The sequence below is a fragment of the Thamnophis elegans genome, chromosome Z (genome assembly GCF_009769535.1).
Source record: "Thamnophis elegans isolate rThaEle1 chromosome Z, rThaEle1.pri, whole genome shotgun sequence".
NCBI classification, from domain to species: Eukaryota; Metazoa; Chordata; class Lepidosauria; order Squamata; family Colubridae; genus Thamnophis; species Thamnophis elegans.
Genome location: NC_045558.1, coordinates 115,833,528 through 115,854,537, shown reverse-complemented (window position 1 = coordinate 115,854,537; position 21,010 = coordinate 115,833,528). Strand labels below are relative to the sequence as shown.

Sequence of the window (21,010 nt, the reverse complement as noted above, 5' to 3'; positions counted from 1 at the left end):
ATCTGTAGCTCAGGGTTGAGGTCCTTGGTGCTTTCTTGAGCTTGGTGGTTTTCTTGCATTAGCAAATTAGGTAACATTATCAGTGCTAGGAGGGAGTGGGGTTTGCTCTTACTTTAAAATACCAGCAGCTTGTCCTGACAGAGTTAGGAATGTTTTGCTTTTTCATTTATAATAAAGTCCCACTCTTGGATTTGTTTTTAATAGTCTGATAAATATTTGGAGCAAACTTGTATTCTGGTTCAAGTTAACAGAAATTAAATCATCATAGGATTTAAAACTTTATGACCGACAGCTATAAATTACATGATCAAGGGTCACAGCTCCAGGTTAGAAATTGGAAGAATCTATGTTCTAGTCCCACCTTAGGCATGAAAAGGGATTGGGTGATTTTGGGCCAATCAGTCGCTCTCTCAGTGCACAATGTCAGGCTTGGGTGACAAACCACTCGGTCAAATCCTGTTGCAATAGATTGACGTTCGCTTGATTGGGAAAAAGTGAACCCTGCACTTGCAGGAGAAACACTAGGAAGGGCGGGGGAATCATAGGTATTTGAGGTAAGAACTGACAGGGATTTCCTTTCCTTTCTTTTTCCCTTCCCCCTTCCCTTGTTCTATAAACCTAAAAGGTGATGCAGCATGGGATATGACAGGAAAGGGGCAAAATGGCATAGGCTACCAGATCTGCCCTGCAAAAATCTGCATATGCGCTTTATGGCAGGAAATTTTCCACATTGCTTTCCTGCCATCTGGTGTTCATCTGAAACTGTGCAGCTCATTTGACAACTCTTAGATTGTGGCTCTATGGCATTTGGGGCAGAGGAGGGAGAGGCAAGCAGAGCCCTGGACTTCAGCCGCAGTTCTGGAAACCATGTTATATATTTCAGAATAAAATGCTTAGGACTGTGTTCCTAATCCAAGGTAGGCATGTCTTCCAAAGGGAAAAACAAGGATATTTAGGATATATATTTCAAATTGCAACACAGAAGAAGCCCAGAAGAGGCTTACTCAGACCCATGGCAGTTTAACTCTTTCAGAGTCAGAGACTTCATTGGAAAACCCTGGCTTAAACACTGTGTGAGAAGAAGCACACGCCCTGCATTCCTGCTGGCACACCCACAGATCACTTCAGGACAAGAGGCAGAACGCTCAAGTCAAAGGAGGACAACAGACGGCCTGAGAGACTAAGTGGAGAGTTGGTAGGTGCTATGACTCTACCGCCAACTGATGGCACCCACGAGAACAGACCAAGGGGACTGGTACCTGAGGCTGGTGCTGGGGCTAAAATTAATATTTTCCCTTTTTCCCATCAGAAGATGGACGTTCAGATGGGAATAGAAGCTATGGATCCTGCATCCATCAAACGCTTACAGTTGGTGGAGCTTGAAGGAGTTCCTCTACCTGAGACCATAGTGGAGCAATGGGATGCTATAAGGGGTTTTAAGGCTCGACCCGATGACCTTCTCATTTGCACGTATCCCAAAGCAGGTAAGTATGATCAAAGGAGACACGGGATATAGGTACAGAGGGGTATAGAAATGGAGGGAGAATGAGAGCCACTGGGTTTCCTCCGTAACTTGTTGCCCACTGAGACAACTAGGCACAAGAGCAGTTTTTCCCCAAACACCATCACTCTGCTAAACAAGTAATTCCCTCACCACAGTCAAACTATTCACTAAGGCTGCATTACAATTACTATTATTCTTCTCATAGTTCCTAGCACCTATCTCCTCCCATTTATGACTGCAGGACTGTAACTTGTTGCTTGCATCCTAACGATTTATATTGATATTGATTGTTTCCTGACAGTTTATCAGCATCCTATGACTGTCATTGTATTATACCTTATGATTTTTGAAAAATGTATCTTGTCTTTTTATGTACACTGAGAGCATAGGCACCAAAGACAAATTCCTTGTGTATCCAATCATTCTTGGCCAATAAAGAATTCTATTCTATTCTATTCTATTCTATTCTACTCCACTCCATTCCATCTCTTGCCCCTTTCCTTCCCAGGGACAACGTGGATGCAAGAAATAGTAGACATGATCCACCAGGAAGGAGATCCTCAGAAATGTGCTCGGGCTCCCATCTATGAACGGATGCCATTCATAGAGATGTGCCCCCCCATACCCATCCGTACAGGTAAGGAAAAATAATTGGCTCCGGAGAGATTGTGAGCCAATGGGAAGTGCAGATCTGAAGATACCATTCTAACTTTCCAGGTTTTGAAGAAGCAGAGGCCATGCCCTCTCCACGCACACTCAAAACTCACCTGCCAACTCATCTCCTACCCTCTTCCTTCTGGGAGAAGAATTGCAAGGTAAGGACTCCTGACTGATGTATTGAGACCTGAGGGGGGGAAAGGACTTGGATAAGTCTTGGAAGATACATTGGGCTTTACCACACTCTAAACCTCTGGGATTGCAAGCCACTCCAACAGAGAATAAACCTGGTTTGCTTTGGTTTACTTGATCCTCATATTGTTTATGAACTATAAGCTGGGAGAGTGGGGATTCTTGAGCCTAGGGTTAAGGGTCAACTTTTCAAATGAAGCTATGCACGTGAATACCCTTTGCTTGGAAACAGAGATGGCATAAGGCAGAGGTGGCCCTTTTATGACTTGTGGACTTCAGCTCCCACAATTCCTGAGCCAGCCTTGCTAGCTCAAGAATTCTGGGAGTTGAAGTCCACAAGTTGAAGGCCTTGGTTCCCCACCTCTGGCATAAGGAGAAGGAAAATTCTCATTTATGGAAGTTCTAGAGCAGTTAGAATTTGGTTTATTTTCTTTCACCATCAGAGTTGCTATCTAGGAATGCCGATAGTGTGCGCTGCATCAGAGGCACATGGTTTTCTACTCTGGTTGAAAAAAAATCCCTGTCATAGCTAATTGTGCGTATAACTTTGTTTGAAGCTCAGTCCTGCAAGCTAAGTTTGTAAAACACAGAATGGATGCAATTAATGAGAAAGTTTGCCCATGACCCAGCTTGTAAGTTTGCCGCAATCAATATATGTCGGTGTAGATCTGCCATGAATAAGTTGGCATTTTATGTCTTTAATTATTAGCTAAGGAGATCATGGATGATAATCTTTAGCTCAGAGGTTGAATCGGGCTGACCAAGAATCTGCTCTTTCCTTCTTCTTGCAATGCCTCAAGTAAAGCTGCTTGTTTACCTCTATCTCCCAACTATGACAATACCTACATTTTCAGAAGAGGGCAACTTTTCTACCTTTCCCGAAAAGGGGGACGTTGTTGACACAAGGCGATCAAAATCAAACAAAACACTTCTATTGTGGCCAGCTGGAGTGCTTGTTAATGCAGTCTTCCTTGGGAAGAGATACTTCGTAGTTGTTGCTTCCTTTCTGAAACTGGATGATGTGATGTAAAAGTTTTGCCCCCATCTTCAAGATAATTTGGTCCATGCAGATGGAGTGGGGGAAGGAGGCTTGTTTGGCCCAATTCTTTCTTTGTAGCACAAGGCAGGAATGATCGTAGTTTTTCAGCAAAGTATTAGACAAAACCCCTCAAGGTATTTGAACCATCAAAGTTATGAAATGCAAACCAGAAGTTTGTACCATCTGATAGATTTGCAGTTGAATAGAAAATTGTACCTCTTCAATAGAAAGTGAAAATATTTATATTGATGTATATCATGTATGATGTATGTATGTATGTATGTATGTATGTATGTATGTATGTATGTATATGTATGTACTCCTAGCACAGGTTGGCAGAATCTGGGACAAGTAATGGGAGCTGTCTCTGTTACACAACGCTAGGATTCGAACCGCCAAACTGCTGACCTTTCTGATTGTCAAGCTCAGTATCTTAGCCACTGAACCACCACTTATATATTTGTGTGTGTTATGTATATATAGAAAAGCTTGGGAGCTAGAATTCCTTGGTTTTCATCCTCAATATTTTATTTGCCCAGATTATTTACGTGGCCAGAAACATCAAGGACAATGCCGTTTCCTATTTCCACTTCCATCGGATTAGCAAATTGATGCCAGAGTCTGGAAATTGGGATGAGTTTCTGGAGAAATTTGTTGCTGGAAAGGGTGAGTAGATATTAGAGGTACTAAAATGCCAGCGAGATATAATTAATTGTGCTCTGTGTGAGCTTGCAAATTCTTCATTGTTTCCTTCCTAATAAACAGCTGTCTGTCTGACTGACTTTCTGTCTACCAATCAACAGCTTCCCCAGGCAGGTGCCCCCCAAATGTTTTGGAGTCCATGATTCCCCTTCAGTTTGGAGGGTCTCCAGTTCAGAATGCATATATTTGCACATGCATGTGTGTGTGTGTGTGTTACAAAACAATCAAGGGTCCTGTCCTTTTCCCTTCTACATTTTTCCCTCTCCCCTAGAGATCCTAGAGAAATGAAGAAGTTCAAAAATGACAACAGCTACTGCTAGATAAGGAGATAGGAGACAAGCAACAGAAGGAAAGGAACAGTAAATTGGCACAAAGAAAAGGGGGGGGGAGGGAAAGTGGATATTGATTCAGTGGCTGGATCACAGCAGGCTCACGATTTATCAACCTCTACTAAGAGATGGAAGGAAATGTATGCTGAATTTAATTCCTCTAATTTCTTTTTATTTTATTTTTGCAGTTGCTTGGGGCTCCTGGTTTGACCATGTTCAAGGTTGGTGGAAAGCTAAAAATCGTCACCCAATTTTATATGTCTTCTATGAAGACATGAAGAAGGTAAGTGGTTTGTTTTTGGACTCTACACCTACACACCACACAAACATAAACATATCACAATTCCATCTCATATGTACATCTCAGTATTTATCTTTATTCTTTATAGTTGATTCTGACAAGAAATTCATCAATCTCTTTTGAAAGTTCTGAAATCAGATCTTTTGACACACACAAAGCAAGCCCTGGTTGGCTCATAGTAGCAGTTCAGTGGATTATTGATGGCAGATCAACAACTTCCCAGCAATATTTGAATTACCCCAGCTACGCACCTAATTCATCCTTTTTATATCCCATTATTGAAATAGAATAGAATAGAATAGAATAGAATTCTTCATTGGCCAAGTGTGATTGGGCACACAAGAATTTGTCTTCAGTGCATAAACTCTCACTGTACATAAAAGATATAAGTGATAATCATGATCATACCATGTTTTCCCGAAAATAAGACAGGGACTTATTTTCTTTGACACCGAAATAAGCGCTTGGTCTTATTTTCGAGAGGTCTTATTATTTTGAGGTGCAAGAAGCAGCGAGCATGGTCACCTCGTAGTTGCAAATTTTCAGGGAGGGCTTTTTTTCAGGTGAGGGTTTATTTCAGCACATGCGCTCAAAAGCCCAATTATCCGGGAAGTCCTATTTTCAGGGAAGTAGGGTAGTCATCATAAATACATTCATCATGAATCATAAGATACAACACTTAGTGATAGTTATAGGATACTAAATAAGCAATTAAAATCATACTAGGAAACAACATAAAACAATATGAATTATAAAGATACAAACAAGGTTATAGTCATTGGGGGGTTTCTATTTTTTTTTTCCTACCGGTTCGCTCGTGTGCTTGTGTGTGTACATGCACAGAAGCATCCGGGCAGGTGGGCACAGCCTCCCACCGCCGTTACTACTGGTTTGCCTGACCTTGGCCGAATCAGCAGTAAATCACCTCTGGTTATAGTCATAAGTAGAAAGGAGATAGGTAATAGGAAGGATGAGAAGAGTAATAGTAATACAATCTTAGTAAATAGTTTGAGAGTGTTGTGGGAATTAGTTGTTTAGCAGAGTGATAGCATGCAGGGAAAAATTGACCTTGTGTCTAGTTAGTGAGCAATGCTCTATAGTGTCGTTTTGAGGGTAGAAGTTGAAACAATTTATGCTCAGGATGTGAGCGGTCTGCAGATATTTTCACAGCCCTCTTTTTGACTTATGCAGTATACAGATCCTCAATGGAAGGTAGGTGGATAGCAATTGTTTTTTCTGCCTTCTAATTTATCTGTTGAAGTCTGTTTCTGTCTCATTTGATTGCAGAGCCAAACCAGACATGTTACAGAGGTGTAGATGACAGACTCAATAATTCCTCTGTAGAATTGTATCAGCAGCTCCTTGGGCAATTTGAGCTTTCTGAGTTGGTGCAGAAAGAACATTCTTTGTTGCGTTTTTGTGATGAAATTTTTGATGTTAGGTGTCTATTTTAAATCTTGAGATAAGATAGAATCTAGAAACCTGAAGGCTTCTACTGTTGATACTGTGTTGTCTAGTATTGTACGAAGGGGTGGTATAGGAGGGTTTCTCCTAAAACCTACCACCATTTCTATGGTTTTGGATGTGTTTAGTCCAAGATTGTTCCTGCCGCACCACAGGGCTAATTGTTTAACCTCCCATCTGTATGCAGATTCGTTGTTGTCTCAAGACCAACCACTGTTGTATCATCTGCAAACTTCAGTACTTTAACAGAGGGATCTTTGAGATGCTGTCTTTGGTATATAGAGAGAAGTAGAGAGAGCACACAGCCTTGGGGGCCCCTGTGCCAATTGTACAGGTATCTGATGCGATTTTGCCTAGCTTCACCTGCTGCTTCCTGTCTGTTAGGAAGCTTATGGTTCACTTACAAGTGGGGTCAGGAACAGCTAGCCGGGCTTGACCACACTTCTAATCATAATTATAATCAGAACATTAAGTACTTAAGAACTTTCTAAGGAGGCTAAATGGAAAGACACTAAAGTTTTATGAGAGATTTCCATATGTTCTAAGAGGAGTTATAATACATTTTATGGCCTCTTGAACGCTATCCCAGGAATAATATCTTACTTGCATATATTTTGGAGGTATAAATTATTCCAGAGGCACTGTCTTATTATCCCTGTATTGGTGTCTCTAATTGTTTTATTACTTTCTTGCTGAATCACAGGGGACACTGAGGGCAAATGTTTAGGTAGGGATGTTATTTAAACTCGGAGCTCTTTTTTTATAAATATGCTTTGTCGGCCCTTTCCCTTGTTTTATAAGAAGGACCTCATCTCAATACGACTGCTCAAAATATGGGTATTCTGTTCCAGTACTGATTTGATTGGATTCAGCTAATATTACAAAATCTAGACAATAGGTATGATGCATAAACATATAATATCCTCAAGCCTGATTTTAGCCTATTTCTTCTTGTTCTTTATGATTTTGAAATAACCCAGTAGGAAAGGTCTACTGGATCTCTAGGCCCTAGATGAGGGGTCTGCAAACTTTAAGACTTGTGGACTTCTACATCCAGAATTCCTCTGCCAGCAGCGGAATCATGGGATATGAAGTCCACTAGTGTTAAAGCTGCCAAGTTAGGAGACCTCTGCCCTGAAGTAATATACTCTTTCCTCATGTTTGGCCTCCATGTGTTTCTCTCTTTCTCTCCCTCCCTCCCTCCTCCTGATGAATTAGGGTAGTTCCTGGATTTCACACTGATTGCTGATTGTCACGTTATATTGATAGTGAGGAGGTTCTTTGAATTGGCATTACTTTATAAACCAGTGGTATCTATTCTTAGAGGTTTAAGATTGGGCAATTGGGAACACCTACATTGCTTATCAGATATCTAGATGACTGAAATACTGTTTTATCTTTGTTAGGGTGGGGTGGGGTGTGTTCCTAAAGACAGTCTGGAAATTATCATTGGTCCAGAATGTGGCAGCAAAAGGATACACTGCTTCTGGTATTGAAAGAGTTGCAGTTGCTTTCCAGGGTAAATTCAAGTAATTTCTACCATGTAGAAAACTTTGCATGGCTTGGGTCCAGATTACGTAGGGCTCCAGAGAAATCAGAAGGTGGCAAAAATTCCAAGTAACACATTTTACTGTGTTACTGTCAAACTTTTGTGAGCTATAGCTTACTTTATCAGATGCATTGAGTGGCTAGCCCAATGTTCTTCAACCTTGACAACTGGATGAAGTGTGGACCTTCAACTCTCAGAATTCCCCAGAGATGAGATTTATTTAGGTTGGGGTGAGGCAGGAGGAGAAGGAACTGGACATGTAGATTCTGTTGGTGTGGATGTGAAGAGTATAGGAAATCAAAGCAACTGCATCAATTCCCTGGGAGGATTATTAAAGTACAAAAATACAAAACAAAACAAAATACCACTAGTTATCACCTATAGCTGAAACCACTCACACAATTTTAAATAATCTAGAGCCCATACTGGACAATGATAATACATTTTCTCAGTGATATTTAACCACCATAGCAATAGCAATAGCAGTAGACTTATATACCGCTTCATAGGCCTTTCAGGCCTCTCTAAGCGGTTTACAGAGAGTCAGCATATTGCCCCCAACAATCTCTGTCCTCATTTTACCCACCTCGGAAGGATGGAAGGCTGAGTCAACCCTGAGCCGGTGAGATTTGAACCGCTGACCTGCTGATCTAGCAGTAGCCTGCAGTGCTGCATTTAACCACTGCGCCACCTTGGCTGACATGGCTACCTTACTACAATATCTACCCCAAACAGACTTCCTAGCCCTCTTAAATTTTCAGTGGGACCCTTTTTGCAAGTGCCATGAAGGATTATGTGACACCTCAACAGGTTATTCTGTCTTTCTCATGATAATGCCTAAACTACAAAGCATGCTATTGGAGATGGGACTTACAATTTAAGAAAGGACTTAAGATGTTTATTCTTCCCAGTCATAAAAGAACTGTTTTATAATTTTAAGATGAAAAAGGAACTGAATTTGACACTGTACATCGTGGCAACAGTGGCACAGGAAGCAGAGCCCTGGCAGAGGTGGCCAAGAAGTACAGTAATAATGTTTCTGCTGTATTGTGGGTGGACTTTAAATCAGAGATGGAAAGTTTGGATGCTATCAAACGCCCCAAACTGGTGGAAATTGAAGGAATTCCAATGCTCAGAGAAACATTAGAAAATTAGAATCTAATAAGTGGCTTTCAAGCTCGGCCTGATGATCTTCTTCTCTGCACTCACCCCAAAGCAGGTAAAGAGGAGTTCATGTGAATGCTTGGCAGAGCTGTGGGAGGAGAACCAGGAAATGTGGATAGCCATGTCAGCTGGATAAATTCTCTGTTTCCTATAGCTTTTCTCCTTCCTTCCTGCTAGGGACCACATGGATACAGGAAATTGTGGACATGGTCCTTCATAGGGGAGATGCACAGAAATGTGCCCGGGCATCCATTTATGAGCGGAGCCCCTACATAGAACTTTTCCCTCCAAAGCCTGTGCCTTCAGGTAAGTCTCTCAGGCACACAGGGAAAAAAGTAGAATTAAACACTGTACTCTGCAAGGTGTGACTGTCTCATCTGACCTTGCAGGCTTTGAACTGTCAATGGCAATGCCATCCCCGCGAACCCTTAAATCTCATCTCCCAGTTCAACTCCTGCCAACTTCCTTCTGGGAACAAAATTGCAAGGTTAGGCTTTTTTGGGGGGGAGGGGGGGTGTTATTCAAAGATCTGGAATTCTTTACTCAGTATATCAAATGTTTACTGTAGAGTTTCATTACATAATGCTTTCCCAACCTACAGCAATACACAGTGGGCCTAATTTCTAAATTAATTATTTGATATAAGTGAATTAAATACAGTTAATTAAATAAAATAAAATACAAAAAAAGTCACAGCAGCAATCAAGAAAGAAAAGTTTCAGCAGTCAAGAAGGAAAAGTCTGAAACTTTTACACTAAATTTTGCTTTCCACTGGATCAGATTTAGGTGAGGTTACATCACCTAATCAACTTAATCTTGAAAAATTAAGCAGAATTTGATTTGATTGCTATGTGGAAGAGGTTTCACCCATGGCCCAGACACATCAAATAGTCCCCATAAGTTGAACTTCCTTCAACTTACGTTCCCTATGTTTTATTTTCACAGATCACTTATGTAGCCAGAAATGCCAAGGACTGTGCTGTTTCCTTCTTCCATTTCCATCGCATGAATAAAATACTTCCAGGAAAGTGGGAAGACTTTCTGGAGAATTTCATTGCTGGGAAAGGTAATTAGAAGCTATTTATGTAAAGAACAATGCTTCTTACCTGAATGTTTTAAAGGGGCAGGTGATCCTGATAGCTCTTTCATTAAGTTTCATGATACAGGAGACAAGTGGAACTTTCTGGTTAATAACATACATGGTGAAGATTGAACAAGATCTGGTAAAAAGAAGATAAAAATACAGGAAAATCTGGTGCTAATTTTTTTTTAGATGTATAGTTCAGATGTACAGTTTGGTAATATTTAACCTTTTATATTTCTAATTCAAGTTTCTCTTTGCAGTTGGTTATGGCTCATGGTTTGACCATGTTCGTGGTTGGTGGGAGGCTAAAAACCACCATTCAATTTTGTACCTCTTTTATGAAGACATAAAAGAGGTAAGCATCTCTCATGCATTTCTATGTACAAACATACTCAAGTGATAATTTCCATTAAAGAGAACCTTAGAACTTCTTACTACTAATGTTCACCAACAAGGCACACATTTTTTTCTATAGATGGTCCTTGATTTAACAACCACAATTAGGATAAGAAATTAATTTACACTATTTAAATCAGAAACATAACCTGACAATATTGAATAGTAAACTTATTAAAAACCACAATCCTAAGCAATAGGAATAAAATATAACACTATTTAAGTAAGATTTGGGGGGGGGGGATCACTTAAGGATTATGGTCTGGTTCAAGTATTTTTAAGTATTTAAGTATTTTTCTCATCTCTAGGCACCGTTGGGGACTGGAAGGAACACTTCACAGAGGCTCAAAGCCAACAACTAGATGAAATCTGCATCCAAAAACTAGGTGACAGTGGCTTGAAATTCCGCACAGAGCTATAAACAGACTTCACAATGCCTTCAAGCAAAACTTTTTCTCGGACTGATTTCTACTTGATTTAAAAGAAATAATCACAAATTTACATGCAAGGAAGCCATTTTGCGATGGATGGGCTTGCCATTTTATAAGCCTTTCCCTTGGGAAAAAATTCCCGAGAGAAACGTAAAGAGTTAGCCTCCTTATCACTCTCTGTGATGAGGAGATAAAAAATGAGTACATTTTATTTGAATAACCTTTGCGTTATGTTTTTTCCCAAAGAGAGAGGCAGACATAATTTGTGGTGACGGTACATTTTATCCTTACAGGAATTCAGCTTGTAGATTGTGCAAGAAAAAAGAAGAAAAAGAGAACTAAGATGATCAAAAATCTAAATTATAGCCAAACACAGCATAGCCTGCTCTCCTTGCTCTGATCACATCTGTTTTTGGAGAAAATTTGCAGCAAGTGGCCAATATTCAAAAATCTTGCCAATCCAAACCTCCCTCTTGGCTATGCTAAGTAGACAGGTAGTCCTCATTTAACAACCACTTGTTCTGCAACTTTTCAAAGTTACTACAGCGCTGAAAGAGTGGTACTTATGACAATCCTCCAAGTTGTGGCTGTCCCACCAATCTTGCGATCATGTGATCCCAGTCTGACTGATTTGAACCTATGACAGTTGCAATGTTCCACAGTCATGTGATTGCCATTTGGGAGCTTCCCTGCAGGCCTTCTGCAAGCAAGCAAAGGAAGCTGTCAGACAATGTTGCAGATTACTTTGGGCAAGTTGCCTGCACACTCCAGTATCTGACAGCAGCAATCCCTGGCTGAAGAAGAATTATTGAGAAAGAAGGCAAATGTTATTTGCACTGGTGATAACATTAAGCAAATAAATCAACCATTCCTTCCTTCCCTTTATTTCTAACTTAATCCTTAAAATATTGATCACATTGATCTAGTCCATCAACATCAAGTCTTATGAATAGCAAAATAAAATAAGAAGGCAACAGAGTGTTATTTACGATTGTGATCCCCACTGATTAAGTAAATTAACCAGCCTTTTCTTCCTTCCCTTCTTCTCAAACTTAATCCTTAAAATGTAGCTCATATCACGCAGAATGGTTCTAGACCAGTTTAAAATTAAGGTTTATGAACAACAGAATAAAATAAGATAAATATCTATCTTTTGTGGGATGATCTTTATTTTTAGTCCTGGAGAGCATAATGTAGAAAGTCCCCAATACTCTGCTAAATGCTTGGAGTAAACTTGTGTTTGGTTCAAGTTCAGAGAAGAAAACCAAATCATCATGGGGTTCAGAACTGACAGCTATAAATTATATCACAAATAGCAATATCCATATTAACGTCTTAAGGAAAGTGGTTAAGGCTCCAGGCTAGAAACCAGGAGTTGTGAGCTCTAGTCCCATTTTAGGCATGAAAGTCAGATGGCTGATTTTGAGACAGTCACTCTTTCTCAGTCCACAATGTTCAGCTTCGGCGACAAGTCAGTTGGTCAATTCCTGTCACTACCAATGGATCAGTTGATCTGGAAAAAATAAGTGGATGCGGCACTTATTTTTTAAAAAATGTAACAATAACTTTACAATAATTTCCTGGTTTTTTATTACTAGGCTAAATGAACGACAAAGTTGGTGTACAGACTTTCAGCTCATTTCTTTATTCTTGGGACCAACACAGAATTAACATCCCATTCCACCCTACGTAAATGAGTAGTTACAATCAGGCTGGATACATTGACACTTAAAGCTTGAAAATTAATGTAGAATGTGTAGTTCCTTAGCATCAGAGCATGTTAATATAAGGTAACTGGCAGTTGGAACAAAGTACTTTTCAGGAGGGGAGGAGGAGTAGAATGTCTAAACTCCCAGCCCACAATTAGATGAGTCACCTACTGGCCATGCCCACATAAGGCAACTGGAAGTTGGAACACAGAGTTCCTTTCAGGTGGGGAGGGGAGTAGAATATCTAACTCCTTAGCATCGGTGTGTGTTGATATAATGCTGTATAAGAAACACTGATGATATGATGGTATTTTGAAAAATCCTTTCTTAGCAAGCACCTAAAAGCCAAAAGGAACATACATGCTGAATTTCAAGTTTGTAGGCTTTACAGTTGTGGACATTTCGTGATGAGTGAGTGGTATTTGGCTGATAGATAAGATAGATAGATAGATAGATAGATAGATAGATAGATAGATAGATAGATAGATAGATAGGTAAGATAGATATAGACAGAAAGACAGACAGATATAGACAGACAGACAGACAGACAGACATGGAAAGGGTGAAAGAGAAGGGCAGTATGAGAAAGAGAGAAAGAATTATATTCTAATTCCATTTGTCATACTTTCCTTGACCATAGCAGAATTGCAAACCACACAAGCAGAATTGCAAGCTACTCAAGAATCTTAATCTTAGATAGATTTATAGTATTTGTGAAAAACAAAGCAAAAGACCCTGCCTTCTGATATCATAATGGCATTCACTATTTATAGTGAAATTGAGGTTTAAATTTAGGATAGTTTCTACTGTGAGCATCAAAAGAGACGTCATAGAATTGAAATCAGTCTCTTTTTTAAAAAAAAACCCCAAAAGGCCAGGTTCTACATGTCCATAGTTTAGTAATAGAGTAATATAGTTATAGCTGCTTTCTGATCTTCTGAGAACCTATTCTCACACAGTGCCACCATTATGACATTAATAAGACTTCCTGGGAGGGGCTTACTGATGGAAGCAGCTTAACATAGCTGCTCCTGAATTCCTGGTCGCGTTATCTGTTAGATGATCATCTATCTGATGTCTGGCAGGTTGTTTACTCTTCGGGCAAAGAAGAGAAGGGGAGCGGGTTCTGTTGAGCAAGTGCCTTCTGATCTTTGCAGTTTGTGTCTGCGAGGAGACGGGGGCCAGCTAAGGGCAGAACTACCTCCGCGTTGGGGATCTCCAGCTGCTTTTGCAGCACCAAGTAAGCTCTCTCTTTCTCAGCACAAGGCTTGATTTATTTGATTTCAACACGAGCAGGACTGGTATGCGAGAACTTTAATTGTTTATTCAAATCTTAGCTTCATTTTTACAAGACCTTCTTCCGTTAACCTAGCTAACAAAGAGACACTTAAAATGGTAATGAGCACGCTGAACTGCCTTGTAACAATGTTTATCTTTTGAAACTTTTTGTAAAGTCCTACGGAGCTTTAAAATCTCAAAGGAAAGGGGTGATTTATTACCTCGTTCCACAGCTGTATAGCTGGCCAGTAGAGTTTTACTAATTGCTTGAAGATAAAACTTGGAATGGCCTCAAAACCAAATCTTAATTTGAAGATGCCCCCCTCAGCCCCCAGAAGCACTGGCACATTGCCCATACCTGGCACAAAGTTGCAGCCTCCGTCTCTGCGCCCCCTACTGGTGATCTACTAACGAAAGAATTTTCTCTGAAGGAACTGAATGAGGCTTTTAACACTCAGACAATTAAGGTGGAAGACAAACTTAAAGGTGTTAAAGAGGAGATAAAAGAACTTAACGAGGAGTTGTCTGATAAAATTGATACCCGGGTGTCTAAAATCAGAGATGATATGCTGGGGATTGTAAATGTACTTACAGAACATGTTTCCGGAATTGAAGATAGTCTAGAGGATCTTAATGAAGCCAATATTAATTTGACATCGAAAACAGAGGTGGTGCAACTAAAAGTTGAAAATGCTGAAAAAGAAATTATTATGATACAGTACAGACAAATGGAGCTGGCATTAAGAGTAAGGGGGTTGCGTGAAGAAAAGCAGGAAAACCTGAAACAGATTTTTTCAGAAGCTTTTGATAGTCTGTTGGGAAGACTGGGGGCTAATTTTGACTGGCAAATTGATAAAGTTTATCACGTTAATTCTTGGCTGGCAAAGCAGAAGCAGCTCCCTTGAGACATTGTTATATATTTTACCACAAGAGAGCTCAGAAATACGATATTACAAGAGTCTTATAAAACTAAGCTCCAAATTGGGGGTCAGGACTTGACTGTTTTGAAAGAGATACCACCTCAAATGTTAAGAGCCAGGAAAGATTATGCTTTTTTAGTTGAAGGGCTTAGAAATCGTCAGATACAGTACAGATGGGACGCACCATTTGGCATTATACTCACATTTGATTGGCAAAGATAGCGTCTCAACTCAGTATGGAAAGCTCAAGATTTCTACCACAATATTTTGAAGGCTGGACATCCTAAACGATCTGGACCCAGAGAAAGACCACAAGAAGGACAAGATAGACAGCAAACCACACAACTACCAGATAAGATGGATCATCTCTCTCTCCTAGAAGCGCAAGGAGCTATGGAACAAAGACCAAGCCGTATGATTACCAGACGAATGGAGCAACAAGCCAAAACGCAACAACTTCAACAATTACCTGCTATTGGTCAAGAAGCTACAGGAACCAGTCCAGAAGCAGTGGGAGGAGCCAGGCCAAAGGTTAAACAGGCTATGCAGGAGGCTCTAAAAAAGCTTCAGGAAACCAAAGATGACAATTAAGATTCTAACATGGAATGTCAATGGATTGAACTCTCCACAGAAGATTTCACTATCTTAAACAGTTCAAGAATGATATAATTTGTTTGCAAGAAACTCATATTAAATCAACCAATCAAAAATATTTGATTAACCCAAGACTTGGTCAACATTTTGTAGCTTCTGCTATGGAAAAGAAAAATGGTATAGTTATATACTTAAGAAAAGATATGAAAGCTGAATTAATTGAAGCAGATCCCCAAGGAAGATACATCGCGTAAGATTTGATCTTAGAAGGGAAAAAGACATTGATTTTGGGAAGTTATGGTCCTAATCAACAACAAGATGGATTCTATAGTAATCTTCATGCTAAATTATTACAGTGGGATTATAGGTCTTGCATACTATTGGGTGACTGGAATGGTGTTATAGATACTAAGAGAGATAAGAAAGTTTCTCGCCCAAACACTCAGATGCGAGCAAAGTTACCTAAATCCTTTTTCGATATGATGGATGACTTTGAATTGAGAGATATCTGGCGAGAAAGAAATGCAGAAGAATATGATTTTACCTTCTTTTCTTTTCTTTTTTTTAAAATAAATGTTTTTTAATTTTAATTGAAACAAGTACAGCATCTTTCTTTACATCTATAGAAAATGTATCAGTCGATTACAGATCCTCCACGGTCAACAAACATAACTCATATTAACTTAAGCATTATTATATATCCATTTTCATTTGACTGTAATTATTATTTAAAAGTATTAATACAAGTAATAATCTTGAACAATACCTGCCCACACCAGTGGGAAAAGAAAAAATCAAAAAGAAAAGGCAAAAAAAAAAAAAAAAGAACAAACACGACAGGCAGGGAAAAAGAACAAAACACAGGTATCTATTAAAAAAAAAGAAGTATATCAGCTGGTTACAACATGCTTTAGTGCTTCTCTTCCATTAATTCATATTAATTCAAATATCTTAACTCAAATGTTTACCATATTAACATCATTATACCTCCAGTTTTAATTACCTATAGTTATTTAAACATCCTTCATCCTTAGCTATACCAAAAAATTAATCCATAACACATGCTGACATTTCATTTCCTACTTATAAAGTCCTCTATTTGCATCAAATCCTCATATCCTATTTTAGCTGAACATCCATAATATTTAGTTATATCATATATCATAACATTTTCCCAGTGTTGATTAACATTTGATTGTATGTATTTTATTTAGTTTTTATAATAGTGGTAGTTATTGTAATTAATACTCTTTATGTATAATCCAAAAATGTTTTCTCATATCCAATTGTTATTTATCATATCGACTCCACATTATATACATTACTATCAATATCAATTATTATTCAGCTATATCTGTTACAAAGAGAGCAATTAGATTAGCTAGATTTCTTCAATCTATCAGCCAATTCCACATTATATACATTACCATCAATATCAATTATTATTCAGCTATATCTATTACAAATTAAAATAATCAGATTTAGCTAATTTTAAATTATATTCTTGCATCTGTCAGCCTGTGTCCCTCCAACAGCAAAATATTCTTAATCCAGTTGCCATTCGTTGAATAAATTTACCAAATGTTTTTATAAGCAAGTCCAAACAGAAATATCTTCGCACCTTTTGCCTCTGAATGTCAGTGATGAAATAATAATGTTGTCCCGGGCTTGTAAAATTTTTCAGATTGACTTTAATTCTCCAGGGTGGAGTTTCCATTTCTCCTGCACTCTGACTCTTTAAATGAATCTTCTTTATGGCTCCCCCCCTCCTTTCTTCCTCTGAGATAGACCAGACGCCATTTCTCACATTTTCCATTTGTATTTCAGGAACATTCAAACATTCACCAATCTCAGTTTTTCCTTCATATTTTAAAATCATATGATCCAATTTTCTTTCCAAATTCTGAAAAGAGTCAAAAAGCTCTTGACATGCGGAAAAAAGAATCTGAAATGAGGCTTCAGACGCCATGATGTGTCGCAGTTAGAAATTCCAAATATGCTGAAAACTGTGCAATCTTATCTGTTCGTAAACACAGCCAGGTAGTAAAGATGTCAGATCGTAACAGGCTAATTAGTAGAAAGTTGACTTTACGATCCACTTAAAAAGAGTCAGTGAGGGGGGTTGCCAGAGCATTCCTTGAAGCATTTAAGAAATAAGGTAGCCACCAGCCATAAATCCATTAAAAAAAGACCAATTCGCCGCTAGATTCTTCTATTTTATGGTTTCAATTAGTTAGGCTTTTAGCGCGGACAGTCTCTCTTGAGTAATAAAATCAGCTTACCAGATGACATCACTTCTGCCATTCTTAGGGGCAACCTGCAGTTTCAGTTAGCACGCAGCTAATCCAGAAAGGAATTGGCACGAGGAGTTAATACCCCCCCCCCAGAGACTTTGCGGGTGTCTCTGAGGTCCTGGGTCTCTCCTCACCTTCACTGTCGTCTCCGGGACAGCTAGAGTTCAAAGAACCCATCCAAAAATCCTTTGGAATAGAGGAATTTCAGGAATAGCCTGAAACTCCATCTTCTCACTGCTAAGCCCCGCCTTCTTCTCGGTTTTACCTTCTTTTCTGATAGGCATCAATCCTTTTCTAGGATTGATTTTATATTAATTACTAATGATTTGCTTTCCAGGGTGAAGAAGACAAAGATTGCGGCTAGAGTTTTTTCGGATCATAACCCAGTTTGGATGGAGTTGGGATGGGTGGTACAGGCAAGAAGGTCTTGGAGATTGAATGAAAACTTATTTAGATATGAGAAGTATATCAATGATTGTAAAAAATTGCTAACAGAATGCTTTGTTTTTAATATGAATAAGGGTACACCTATGGAATTCGTATGGGATGCAAGCAAAGCGTATATGAGAGGAGTGTTGATAAATATAAATAAATCACATAGACATAAACAAGGGGTAAAACGAACAGAATTGGAAGATGAAATTAGGAGGAAAGAGCCAGAGTTAACATTAAACCCAGGGGATACAAAGGTTAAGGAAGCAATTACTATATTAAAGGCTTAATTTAATATGTTGATTTCGGATCAGGTAGCGACTAGTTTGTCATACGCAAAACACAATACTTTCTGCAACGGAAAAAAAACCTGGCAGATGGTTAGCTTATCAGTTTAGGAAACAACAGAATTCTCAAAACATATCTAAATTGATCTACAGAGGGAAGGAGGTGTTCCAACAGGATGAGATTCAAAAAGCATTCTGGGAATTTTTTACAGAGTTGTATAAGGGGGATAAAATTAACGGTCTAGATATAGAGAGATATTTAGATAAAGAGAAAATACCCTTAGTTAAAGAAGAGCACAGGCAAAAATTGAATCAACCAATAACCTCGGGGGAAATTTTACAGGTAATTAAGCAATTAAAGGCAGGGAAGGCACCAGGCACAGATGGCTTGACAGCGGCTTACTATAAAAATCTACAGTTAGAAATGGTAGAACCTCTTAGAGAATTATTTAATAAGATTCACACGGAAGGTAAGGTGCCTCCATCTTGGAAGACAGCTTTTATATCTCTGATACCCAAAGAAGATCAAGATATTACTCAACCAAAAAACTATAGACCTATCTCATTACTTAATGTAGATTATAAAATCTTTACTAAAATACTAGCAAACAAGTTAATGTTGGTTACTCAACAATTGATACACACTGACCAAATAGGTTTTATTCAAGGGAGACAAATGAAAAGTAATGTAAGATTAATTATTAATGCATTAGAATATTTGGGAAAGAACAATTAAATTCCTGCTGCGTTCATATTTCTAGATGCTGAGAAAGCCTTTGATCGAGTTAATTGGCAATTCTTGTTGAAGACATTGCAAAAAATGCAAATAGGAGAAAATTTTTTACAATCAATCAAAGCAATATATCAACAGCAAATGGCTCAAATCATAGTCAATAGAAGTTTAACAGACTCTTTTCAAATTGGAAAAGGTACAAGACAGGGCTGTCCCTTGTCCCCACTATTGTTTATTATAACTTTGGAAGTATTGTTGAATAAAATACGGGGCTTGGAGGGTCTAAAAGGAATTAAGATTAGGCAGCAAGAATACAGAGTGCGTGCTTTTGCGGATGATCTGGTTATAGTATTGGATCAACCGCAGGAATCTAGTATGATCCTAATGAATACGATTAATCAATATGGTCAAGTGTCTGGTTTTAAAATAAATTTAGGGAAAACAAAAATATTAGCCATAAATATGAATACTAAACAAAAGGAAGAATTAGGAGGAATGTTAGGATGTGAGATAGTCAAAAAGGTCAAATATCTCGGAATAATATCTCAATCTCAAATGGGAAATTATATGTATAATTATGAACCACTCTGGCATAGTATACAGATAGAGATGAAAAAATGGGATAAGTTGCACTTATCTTTGTTGGGAAGAATAGCGGCAGTGAAAATGAATACCTTACCAAAAATTTTATTTCTTTTCCAAATGTTACCTATACTTAAAAAAGATGCAAATCTTTTAGAATGGCAGAAGGGTATCAATAAATTTGTATGGGCAGGAAAGAAGCCAAGAGTAAAGCTGAAAATAATGCAAGATGTACGTGAGAGGGGAGGTTTGAAACTACCCAACCTAAAACTATATTATGATGTAGTGGTATTATCCGTAATCAGTGATTGGATCGATTTAACCAATAATAGGATACTGAATATTGAGGGACATGACTTGGTATATGGTTGGCATGCTTACCTGTTATTTAACAAAAAACTGGACAAAAATTTTAAAAGTCATATTTTAAGAAATGCTTTATTGCGGGTCTGGAAAAAATATCAACATAAACTAAATGACAAGATACCCATGTGAGCAATTCCTAGACATGCAATTGAAAATATGAATATAGCACAAAAACAGGATAGAATTACTTACAGACAGCTTCTCACCCTGGAAAGGGGGATACTACAACTAAAATCCTTAGAGGTATTAAAAGAGGAGAAGGTAGTTCAAACATGGTTCCAGTATGGCAATTACAGGCCAGGTGGAAAATAGATCAAAAAATTGGTTTTATCCAAGTTGAGGGTAATCTATTTAAACAAATAAGAGATCAAAGCTTAATGCATATAAAGAGGATATATAATGTATTAATATAGATGGATTCGGAAACAGAATTAGTTAAAGACTGCATGATAAAGTGGGCTCAAAATATTGAAGAACCAATAATGTTGGATACGTGGGAAAGAATTTGGGTAAGAAATGTGAAATTTACACAAGCCCAAAACCTGAGAGAAAATTTCTACAAGATGTTCTATAGATGGCATTTAGATCCTAAAAAATTGGCCTCGATGTATTCAAATTTACAACCCAGATGTTGGAGATGTGGTTCTCTTGATGCTACATATTTTCATATATGGTGGACTTGTCAAAAGGTTAAGGCATTTTGGATAAAAATATGGTGGATTATACAAAATATTCTTTAAAGAAGGATAAAATTTACTCCTCAGTTATTTTTGTTAGGTATAATTACTGATTGTACAGTGGTAGAGGTTAATCTGATTTTGCATTTAATAACGGCAGCAAGACTGTTGGTGGCACAACACTGGAAGAAGGAAGATTTGCCTACAATCCAAGAATGGACACTGAAAGTCACAAATTTAGCTGAGATGGCGAAAATATCTGCATATCTTAAAGACCATTCAAATGAGAGATACAAACGAGACTGGAAAAAATGGATCGATTATAT

General features: G+C 38.4%; 1 pseudogene; it reads left to right on the top strand.

The window, feature by feature from the left end:
* Window positions 1-560: 560 nt before the first annotated feature.
* The window catches only part of LOC116521060, a 35,121-nt pseudogene continuing 14,671 nt past the window's right edge, over window positions 561-21,010 (top strand).